Source organism: Bombus terrestris, chromosome 10 (assembly GCF_910591885.1).
Source record: "Bombus terrestris chromosome 10, iyBomTerr1.2, whole genome shotgun sequence".
Classification (NCBI taxonomy): Eukaryota; Metazoa; Arthropoda; class Insecta; order Hymenoptera; family Apidae; genus Bombus; species Bombus terrestris.
In genome coordinates this window covers 11,510,531-11,522,585 of record NC_063278.1, presented here as the reverse complement: position 1 = coordinate 11,522,585, position 12,055 = coordinate 11,510,531, and positions in this window count along the sequence as shown.

Genomic DNA, 12,055 nt, shown 5'->3' with positions numbered 1-12,055 from the left:
ATAACGTTATATACTATTACGATATAACGTACAACGTTATCGAGTATTACGATATAACGTATAACGTTATATACTATTACGATATAACGTATAAAGTTATATACTATTACGATATAACGTATAACGTTATATACTATTACGATATAACGTATAACGTTATATACTATTACGATATAACGTACAACGTTATCTAGCATTACGATATAACGTATAACGTTATATACTATTACGATATAACATGTAACGTTATACATTATTACGATGCATCGTATAACGTTATATACTATTACGATATAACTTATAACGTTATATCATGTTACGATATAACGTATAACGTTATATACCATTACGATATAACGTAGAGCGTTATATAGTATTACGATATAACGTATAACGTTATATACTATTACGATGTATCTTATTACTTTATGTACTATTATGTTATGACGTATTACGTTATATACTATTACGATATAACGTATAACGTTATATACTATTACGATATAACGTATAACGTTATATACTATTACGATATAACGTATAACGTTATATACTATTACGATATATCTTATTACGTTATGTAGCATTATGTTATAACGTATTACGTTATATACTATTACGATATAACGTATAACGTTATATATTATTACGATGCATCGTATAACGTTATATACTATTACGATATAACGTATAACGTTATATACTATTACGATAAAACGTATAACGTTATATACTATTACGATATAACGTATATCGTTATATACTGTTACGATATAACGTATAACGTTATATATTATTACGATGCATCGTATAACGTTATATACTATTACGATATAACGTATAACGTCATATACTATTACGATATAACGTATAACGTTATATATTATCACGATGCATCGTATAACGTTATATACTATTACGATATAACGTGTAACGTTATATACTATTACGATATAACGTACAACGTTATCTAGCATTACGATATAACGGATAACGTTATATACCATTACGATATAACGTATAACGTTATATATTATTACGATGCATCGTATAACGTTAAATACTATTACGATATAACGTATAACGTTATATACTATTACGATATATCTTATAACGTTATGTAGCATTATGTTATAACGTATTACGTTATATACTATTACGATATAACGTATAACGTTATATACTATTACGATATAACGTACAACGTTATCTAGCATTACGATATAACGTGTAACGTTATATACTATTACGATATAACGTACAACGTTATCTAGCATTACGATATAACGGATAACGTTATATACCATTACGATATAACGTATAACGTTATATATTATTACGATGCATCGTATAACGTTAAATACTATTACGATATAACGTATAACGTTATATACTATTACGATATATCTTATAACGTTATGTAGCATTATGTTATAACGTATTACGTTATATACTATTACGATATAATGTATAGAGTTACATACTATTACGATATAACTTATAACGTTATATAGTGTTACGATATAACGTATAACGTTATATACCATTACGATATAACGTAGAGCGTTATATAGTATTACGATATAACGTATAACGTTATATACTATTACGATGTATCTTATTACTTTATGTAGCATTATGTTATGACGTATTACGTTATATACTATTACGATATAACGTATAACGTTATATACTATTACGATATAACGTACAACGTTATCTAGTATTACGATATAACGTATAACGTTATATACTATTACGATATAACGTATAACGTTATATACTATTACGATATAACGTATAACGTTATATACTATTACGATATAACGTATAACGTTATATACTATTACGATATAACGTACAACGTTATCTAGCATTACGATATAACGTATAACGTTATATACTATTACGATATAACGTGTAACGTTATACATTATTACGATGCATCGTATAACGTTATATACTATTACGATATAACTTATAACGTTATATCATGTTACGATATAACGTATAACGTTATATACCATTACGATATAACGTAGAGCGTTATATAGTATTACGATATAACGTATAACGTTATATACTATTACGATGTATCTTATTACTTTATGTACTGTTATGTTATGACGTATTACGTTATATACTATTACGATATAACGTATAACGTTATATACTATTACGATATAACGTATAACGTTATATAGTATGAGGATATAACGTATAACGTTATATACTATTACGATATATCTTATTACGTTATGTAGCATTATGTTATAACGTATTACGTTATATACTATTACGATATAACGTATAACGTTATATATTATTACGATGCATCGTATAACGTTAAATACTATTACGATATAACGTATAACGTTATATACTATTACGATATATCTTATAACGTTATGTAGCATTATGTTATAACGTATTACGTTATATACTATTACGATATAACGTATAACGCTATATACTATTACGATATAACGTACAACGTTATCTAGCATTACGATATAACGTATAAAGTTATATACTATTACGATATAATGTATAGCGTTACATACTATTACGATATAACTTATAACGTTATATAGTGTTACGATATAACGTATAACGTTATATACCATTACGATATAACGTAGAGCGTTATATAGTATTACGATATAACGTATAACGTTATATACTATTACGATGTATCTTATTACTTTATGTAGCATTATGTTATGACGTATTACGTTATATACTATTACGATATACCGTATAACGTTATATACTATTACGATATAACGTATAACGTTATATACTATTACGATATAACGTACAACGTTATCTAGTATTACGATATAACGTATAACGTTATATACTATTACGATATAACGTATAACGTTATATACTATTACGATATAACGTATAACGTTATATACTATTACGATATAACGTATAACGTTATATACTATTACGATATAACGTACAACGTTATCTAGCATTACGATATAACGTATAACGTTATATACTATTACGATATAACGTGTAACGTTATACATTATTACGATGCATCGTATAACGTTATATACTATTACGATATAACTTATAACGTTATATCATGTTACGATATAACGTATAACGTTATATACCATTACGATATAACGTAGAGCGTTATATAGTATTACGATATAACGTATAACGTTATATACTATTACGATGTATCTTATTACTTTATGTACTATTATGTTATGACGTATTACGTTATATACTATTACGATATAACGTATAACGTTATATACTATTACGATATAACGTATAACGTTATATACTATTACGATATAACGTATAACGTTATATAGTATGAGGATATAACGTATAACGTTATATACTATTTCGATATATCTTATTACGTTATGTAGCATTATGTTATAACGTATTACGTTATATACTATTACGATATAACGTATAACGTTATATATTATTACGATGCATCGTATAACGTTATATACTATTACGATATAACGGATAACGTTATATATTATTACGATGCATCGTATAACGGTATATACTATTACGATATAACGGATAACGTCATATACTATTACGATATAACGTATAACGTTATATACTATTACGATATAACGTATAACGTTATATACTATTACGATAAAACGTATAACGTTATATACTATTACCATATAACGTATAACGTTATATACTATTACGATATAACGTATAACGTTATATAGTATTACGATGCATCGAATAACGTTATATAATATTGCGATATAACGTATAACGTTACATACTATGACGATATAACGGATAACGTTATATACCATTACGATATAACGTATAACGTTATATATTATTACGATGCATCGTATAACGTTATATACTATTACGATATAACGTGTAACGTTATACATTATTACGATGCATCGTATAACGTTATATACTATTACGATATAACTTATAACGTTATATAGTGTTACGATATAACGTATAACGTTATATACCATTACGATATAACGTAGAGCGTTATATAGTATTACGATATAACGTATAACGTTATATACTATTACGATGTATCTTATTACTTTATGTAGCATTATGTTATGACGTATTACGCTAGATACTATTACGATATAACGTATAACGTTATATACAACTACGATATAACGTATAACGTTATATACTATTACGATATAACGTACAACGTTATCTAGCATTACGATATAACGTATAACGTTATATACTATTACGATATAACGTACAACGTTATCTAGCATTACGATATAACGTATAACGTTATATACTATTACGATATAACGTATAACGTTATATACTATTACGATATAACGTATAACGTTATATACTATTACGATATAACGTACAACGTTATCTATCATTACGATATAACGTATAACGTTATATACTATTACGATATAACGTGTAACGTTATACATTATTACGATGCATCGTATAACGTTATATACTATTACGATATAACTTATAACGTTATATCATGTTACGATATAACGTATAACGTTATACATTATTACGATGCATCGTATAACGTTATATACTATTACGATATAACGTATAACGTTATATACTATTACGATATAACGTACAACGTTATCTAGCATTACGATATAACGTATAACGTTATATACTATTACGATATAACGTGTAACGTTATACATTATTACGATGCATCGTATAACGTTATATACTATTACGATATAACTTATAACGTTATATAGTGTTACGATATAACGTATAACGTTATATACCATTACGATATAACGTAGAGCGTTATATAGTATTACGATATAACGTATAACGTTATATACTATTACGATGTATCTTATTACTTTATGTAGCATTATGTTATTACGTATTACGTTATATACTATTACGATATAACGTATAACGTTATATACTATTACGATATAACGTATAACGTTATATACTATTACGATATAACGTATAACGTTATATACTATTACGATATAACGTACAACGTTATCTAGCATTACGATATAACGTATAACGTTATATACTATTACGATATAACGTATAACGTTATATACTATTACGATATAACGTATAACGTTATATACTATTACGATATAACGTACAACGTTATCTAGCATTACGATATAACGTATAACGTTATATACTATTACGATATAACGTGTAACGTTATACATTATTACGATTCATCGTGTAACGTTATATACTATTACGATATAACTTATGACGTTATATAGTGTTACGATATAACGTATAACGTTATATACCATTACGATATAACGTAGAGCGTTATATAGTATTACGATATAACGTATAACGTTATATACTATTACGATGTATCTTATTACTTTATGTAGCATTATGTTATGACGTATTACGTTATATACTATTACGATATAACGTATAACGTTATATACTATTACGATATAACATATAACGTTATATACTATTACGATATAACGTATAACGTTATATACTATTACGATATAACGTACAACGTTATCTAGCAGTACGATATAACGTATAACGTTATATACTATTACGATATAACGTATAACGTTATATACTATTACGATATAACGTATAACGTTATATACTATTACGATATAACGTACAACGTTATCTAGCATTACGATATAACGTATAACGTTATATACTATTACGATATAACGTGTAACGTTATACATTATTACGATGCATCGTATAACGTTATATACTATTACGATATAACTTATAACGTTATATAGTGTTACGATATAACGTATAACGTTATATACCATTACGATATAACGTAGAGCGTTATATAGTATTACGATATAACGTATAACGTTATATACTATTACGATATAACGTGTAACGTTATACATTATTACGATGCATCGTATAACGTTATATACTATTACGATATAACTTATAACGTTATATAGTGTTACGATATAACGTATAACGTTATATACCATTACGATATAACGTAGAGCGTTATATAGTATTACGATATAACGTATAACGTTATATACTATTACGATGTATCTTATTACTTTATGTAGCATTATGTTATGACGTATTACGTTATATACTATTACGATATAACGTATAACGTTATATACTATTACGATATAACGTATAACGTTATATACTATTACGATATAACGTATAACGTTATATACTATTACGATATAACGTACAACGTCATCTAGCATTACGATATAACGTATAACGTTATATACTATTACGATATAACGTATAACGTTATATACTATTACGATATAACGTATAACGTTATATACTATTACGATATAACGTATAACGTTATATACTATTACGATATAACGTACAACGTTATCTAGCATTACGATATAACGTATAACGTTATATACTATTACGATATAACGTACAACGTTATCTATCATTACGATATAACGTATAACGTTATATACTATTACGATATAACGTGTAACGTTATACATTATTACGATGCATCGTATAACGTTATATACTATTACGATATAACTTATAACGTTATATCATGTTACGATATAACGTATAACGTTATACATTATTACGATGCATCGTATAACGTTATATACTATTACGATATAACGTATAACGTTATATACTATTACGATATAACGTACAACGTTATCTAGCATTACGATATAACGTATAATGTTATATACTATTACGATATAACGTGTAACGTTATACATTATTACGATGCATCGTATAACGTTATATACTATTACGATATAACTTATAACGTTATATAGTGTTACGATATAACGTATAACGTTATATACCATTACGATATAACGTAGAGCGTTATATAGTATTACGATATAACGTATAACGTTATATACTATTACGATGTATCTTATTACTTTATGTAGCATTATGTTATGACGTATTACGTTATATACTATTACGATATAACGTATAACGTTATATACTATTACGATATAACGTATAACGTTATATACTATTACGATATAACGTATAACGTTATATACTATTACGACATGACGTACAACGTTATCTAGCATTACGATATAACGTATAACGTTATATACTATTACGATATAACGTATAACGTTATATACTATTACGATATAACGTATAACGTTATATCCTATTACGATATAACGTACAACGTTATCTAGCATTACGATATAACGTATAACGTTATATACTATTACGATATAACGTGTAACGTTATACATTATTACGATGCATCGTATAACGTTATATACTATTACGATATAACTTATAACGTTATATAGTGTTACGATATAACGTATAACGTTATATACCATTACGATATAACGTAGAGCGTTATATAGTATTACGATATAACGTATAACGTTATATACTATTACGATGTATCTTATTACTTTATGTAGCATTATGTTATGACGTATTACGTTATATACTATTACGATATAACGTATAACGTTATATACTATTACGATATAACATATAACGTTATATACTATTACGATATAACGTATAACGTTATATACTATTACGATATAACGTACAACGTTATCTAGCATTACGATATAACGTATAACGTTATATACTATTACGATATAACGTATAACGTTATATCCTATTACGATATAACGTACAACGTTATCTAGCATTACGATATAACGTATAACGTTATATACTATTACGATATAACGTGTAACGTTATACATTATTACGATGCATCGTATAACGTTATATACTATTACGATATAACTTATAACGTTATATAGTGTTACGATATAACGTATAACGTTATATACCATTACGATATAACGTAGAGCGTTATATAGTATTACGATATAACGTATAACGTTATATACTATTACGATGTATCTTATTACTTTATGTAGCATTATGTTATGACGTATTACGTTATATACTATTACGATATAACGTATAACGTTATATACTATTACGATATAACATATAACGTTATATACTATTACGATATAACGTATAACGTTATATACTATTACGATATAACGTACAACGTTATCTAGCATTACGATATAACGTATAACGTTATATACTATTACGATATAACGTATAACGTTATATACTATTACGATATAACGTATAACGTTATATACTATTACGATATAACGTACAACGTTATCTAGCATTACGATATAACGTATAACGTTATATACTATTACGATATAACGTGTAACGTTATACATTATTACGATGCATCGTATAACGTTATATACTATTACGATATAACTTATAACGTTATATAGTGGTACGATATAACGTATAACGTTATATACTATTACGATGCATCGTATAACGTTATATACTATTACGATATAACGTATAACGTCATATACTATTACGATATAACGTATAACGTTATATATTATCACGATGCATCGTATAACGTTATATACTATTACGATATAACGTGTAACGTTATATACTATTACGATATAACGTACAACGTTATCTAGCATTACGATATAACGTATAACGTTATATACTATTACGATATAACGTATAACGTTATATACTATTACGATATAACGTATAACGTTATATACTATTACGATATAACATATAACGTTACATACTATTACGATATATCTTATTACTTTATGTAGCATTATGTTATGACGTATTAGGTTATATACTATTACGATATAACGTATAACGTTATATACTATTACGATATAACGGATAACGTTATATACCATTACGATATAACGTATAACGTTATATATTATTACGATGCATCGTATAACGTTAAATACTATTACGATATAACGTATAACGTTATATACTATTACGATATATCTTATAACGTTATGTAGCATTATGTTATAACGTATTACGTTATATACTATTACGATATAACGTATAACGTTATATACTATTACGATATAACGTACAACGTTATCTAGCATTACGATATAACGTATAACGTTATATACTATTACGATATAATGTATAGCGTTACATACTATTACGATATAACTTATAACGTTATATAGTGTTACGATATAACGTATAACGTTATATACCATTACGATATAACGTAGAGCGTTATATAGTATTACGATATAACGTATAACGTTATATACTATTACGATGTATCTTATTACTTTATGTAGCATTATGTTATGACGTATTACGTTATATACTATTACGATATAACGTATAACGTTATATACTATTACGATATAACGTACAACGTTATCTAGTATTACGATATAACGTATAACGTTATATACTATTACGATATAACGTGTAACGTTATACATTATTACGATGCATCGTATAACGTTATATACTATTACGATATAACTTATAACGTTATATAGTGTTACGATATAACGTATAACGTTATATACCATTACGATATAACGTAGAGCGTTATATAGTATTACGATATAACGTATAACGTTATATACTATTACGATGTATCTTATTACTTTATGTAGCATTATGTTATGACGTATTACGTTATATACTATTACGATATAACGTATAACGTTATATACTATTACGATATAACGTATAACGTTATATACTATTACGATATAACGTACAACGTTATCTAGCATTACGATATAACGTATAACGTTATATACTATTACGATATAACGTGTAACGTTATACATTATTACGATGCATCGTATAACGTTATATACTATTACGATATAACTTATAACGTTATATAGTGTTACGATATAACGTATAACGTTATATACTATTACGATATAACGTGTAACGTTATACATTATTACGATGCATCGTATAACGTTATATACTATTACGATATAACGTACAACGTTATCTAGCATTACGATATAACGTATAACGTTATATACTATTACGATATAACGTGTAACGTTATACATTATTACGATGCATCGTATAACGTTATATACTATTACGATATAACTTATAACGTTATATAGTGTTACGATATAACGTATAACGTTATATACCATTACGATATAACGTAGAGCGTTATATAGTATTACGATATAACGTATAACGTTATATACTATTACGATGTATCTTATTACTTTATGTAGCATTATGTTATGACGTATTACGTTATATACTATTACGATATAACGTATAACGTTATATACTATTACGATATAACGTATAACGTTATATACTATTACGATATAACGTATAACGTTATATACTATTACGACATGACGTACAACGTTATCTAGCATTACGATATAACGTATAACGTTATATACTATTACGATATAACGTATAACGTTATATACTATTACGATATAACGTATAACGTTATATCCTATTACGATATAACGTACAACGTTATCTAGCATTACGATATAACGTATAACGTTATATACTATTACGATATAACGTGTAACGTTATACATTATTACGATGCATCGTATAACGTTATATACTATTACGATATAACTTATAACGTTATATAGTGTTACGATATAACGTATAACGTTATATACCATTACGATATAACGTAGAGCGTTATATAGTATTACGATATAACGTATAACGTTATATACTATTACGATGTATCTTATTACTTTATGTAGCATTATGTTATGACGTATTACGTTATATACTATTACGATATAACGTATAACGTTATATACTATTACGATATAACATATAACGTTATATACTATTACGATATAACGTATAACGTTATATACTATTACGATATAACGTACAACGTTATCTAGCATTACGATATAACGTATAACGTTATATACTATTACGATATAACGTATAACGTTATATACTATTACGATATAACGTATAACGTTATATACTATTACGATATAACGTACAACGTTATCTAGCATTACGATATAACGTATAACGTTATATACTATTACGATATAACGTGTAACGTTATACATTATTACGATGCATCGTATAACGTTATATACTATTACGATATAACTTATAACGTTATATAGTGGTACGATATAACGTATAACGTTATATACCATTACGATATAACGTAGAGCGTTATATAGTATTACGATATAACGTATAACGTTATATACTATTACGATATAACGTGTAACGTTATACATTATTACGATGCATCGTATAACGTTATACACTATTACGATATAACTTATAACGTTATATAGTGTTACGATATAACGTATAACGTTATATACCATTACGATATAACGTAGAGCGTTATATAGTATTACGATATAACGTATAACGTTATATACTATTACGATGTATCTTATTACTTTATGTAGCATTATGTTATGACGTATTACGTTATATACTATTACGATATAACGTATAACGTTATATACTATTACGATATAACGTATAACGTTATATACTATTACGATATAACGTATAACGTTATATACTATTACGATATAACGTACAACGTCATCTAGCATTACGATATAACGTATAACGTTATATACTATTACGATATAACGTATAACGCTATATACTATTACGATATAACGTATAACGTTATATACTATTACGATATAACGTATAACGTTATATACCATTACGATATAACGTACAACGTTATCTAGCATTACGATATAACGTATAACGTTATATACTATTACGATATAACGTGTAACGTTATACATTATTACGATGCATCGTATAACGTTATATACTATTACGATATAACGTGTAACGTTATATACTATTACGATATAACGTACAACGTTATCTAGCATTACGATATAACGTATAACGTTATATACTATTACGATATAACGTATAACGTTATATACTATTACGATATAACGTATAACGTTATATACTATTACGATATAACGTATAACGTTATATACTATTACGATATAACGTACAACGTTATCTAGCATTACGATATAACGTATAACGTTATATACTATTACGATATAACGTATAACGTTATATACTATTACGATATAACGTATAACGTTATATACTATTACGATATAACGTACAACGTTATCTACCATTACGATATAACGTATAACGTTATATACTATTACGATAT